Here is a 2,628-nt window from a genome sequence, read left to right as displayed (position 1 = left end):
AAACAAGTACGAATCATCAGATAATGTGTTGTTTATTTTTCTGTTACAAACTTCAATTTTCTTCTGGCAAATAGAATACAATACGTGATAATAATAAAATAATAATAATAAAAATAATGATAATGATAATAATAATCCTTTCTACTATTGGCAAAAATTTGGGGGGAGGGGCTAGTCTAATAGATCGACACCAGTCTCAGATGATACATTTTTATCGATAGTAATAATAATAATGATAATAATAATAATAATAATGTTATTAACAATAATAAGCATGGTAATATGCATAACAATCTTAAGAAGCTTGAATTTTTGTAAATTCTATTTTGGCAAACACGATTATTTATATTCAGTATTTCTTGAAAATCACCTTACAATTCTTGGGTTGCCTACCAAAAAATTTATTATGATTCATTACAATATGTGCGTGTATATAACGATATTATATAATAATAATAATAATAATAATAATGTAATATTATTTAACAATATTGAAAATTCGTTGGCGATCTTGCGTGATTATTTCCGTTTTAATTTGTAAATTTTTCTCACACCATTATGTGATCAACAATGGATCTTTTACTTGTCCCAGGGTTTATCAAGTGTATTGATATCCAATTCAGTTGAGTATCAAATACAAGAAAGATAATATATCCACTAAAATAAAAGATGAATTCATAAATGTGTATGCATTTGCCCTATTAAGATCCAGTATTGTGAATTAACAGTATTATTATATGTAATTATTTTTATAAATATATCAAATATGCGTGTACATACATAAATGCATTCATTTTTATGCATAGATAGGCACAAACATATATATACACATATGCACATACATTCTTATGTAAGGGTGCATTGTGGGGATTATATATATATATGTATGTATGTATATACACACACATTGTGCGTAGGAAGCTTTCATACGAGCTGAGTCAACCTGTTATTAAATAAACACACGCGCACAATGTATATGTGTGTCTATGTATATGTATATATGTAAATATATATATATATAAAAAATCAAATATAATATATATATGTATGTATGTATGTATATATATATATATACATGCATACTGACATATATATACACACATATATATACATATATATGTATATACATATATATATATATATATATATATATATACATATATATGTATATGTTTACATATATATATATATATACACACACATATTCACATACATACATATGTTACACATGTTCAGATACATACATATGTTACACATATGTATATACATTCACACACACTCACTCACACCTGTTCAATGTAGTGGGTGTTTTATTTGTTTACTCATATCCGACCGTTTCCTCAATGCTTTGCTAGAAACTGACATCAACTGAGAAACAGGAAGAGAGAGATTAGCGGAAAAGATTAACATTAACTCCTCCGTTTATACTTTCTCTCAACTAAGGCTGAGCTATTGTTGCACAATAAGCGTTTCCTTATGTATGTCTGTGTGTGTGTGTGTAGGCGTGGCTGTGTGGTTAGAAGATTGCTTACCAGCCACATGGTTCCAGGTTCAGTACCACTGCATGGCACCTCGGGCAGTGTTTTCTACTATAGCTTCGGACCAACCAAAGCCTTGTGCGTATTTAGGCAGCGAGCTGGCAGAAGCGTTAGCACGCCGGCCGCAATGCATAGCGGTATTTCAGCTGCCGTTACGTTCTGAGTTCAAATTCCGCCGAGGTCGACGTTGCCTTTCATCCTTTCGGGGTCGATTCAATAAGTACCAGTTATGCACTGGGGTCGATGTAATCGACTTAATCCGTTTGTCTATCCTTGTTTGTCCCCTCTATGTTTAGCCCCCTGGTGGGCAATAAAGAAATATATGTGTACGTGTATGTGTATGTGCGTGTGCGTATTTATGTGTGTGTATCTGTGTTTGTCTCCCCTCCATCGCTTGACAATCGGTGCTGGTATGTTTATGTCCCCATAACTTAGCGGTTCGGCAAAACAGACCGATAGAATAAGTACTAGGCTTACAAAGAATAACTCCTGGGGCCGATTTAAGGCGGTGCTCCAGCATGGCCGCAGTCAAATGACTGAAACATGTAAAAGAGTATGTATGTATGTATGTATGTATGTATGTATGTACGTATGTGTGTGTGTGTGTGTGTGTGTGTGTGTGTGTGTATGTATTCAGATAAGCAATAGAAGCTACTCTGGATTAAAATTTCGTCTACATGACCTACTTAATGTATGTGCATCGTTGAAAGATCAGAAACTCACTCTCGCAGTTGTTATCGGGATGATTTCGTTTCGTCTAGCCCTTATGTATATTGTGTTTTTAACAAAATGCGTCCATAGCAAGATCTTTTCTCAGTTGACCAGAGCAGTTTCCGACTTCAACAATATGCATACGATATATTTATAAAAGCATATATATATATATATATATATATATATATATATATATATATATATATATATATGTGTGTGTGTGGTGTGTGTGGTGTGGGTGTGTGTGTGTGTGTGTGTATGTGTGTGTGTGTATATATATAATTTACAATATAAGGGCAAAAGAAGAATTCTAATGCCAAAATTCTTTTGCCCTTATATTGTAAATTATTTATAAATTTAACCTTTAAAGGTATTT

This window comes from Octopus sinensis, linkage group LG18 (assembly GCF_006345805.1).
Source record: "Octopus sinensis linkage group LG18, ASM634580v1, whole genome shotgun sequence".
Taxonomy (NCBI): domain Eukaryota; kingdom Metazoa; phylum Mollusca; class Cephalopoda; order Octopoda; family Octopodidae; genus Octopus; species Octopus sinensis.
The sequence above is the reverse complement of the archived record's forward strand: the minus strand, read 5'-3'. Positions refer to the sequence as shown.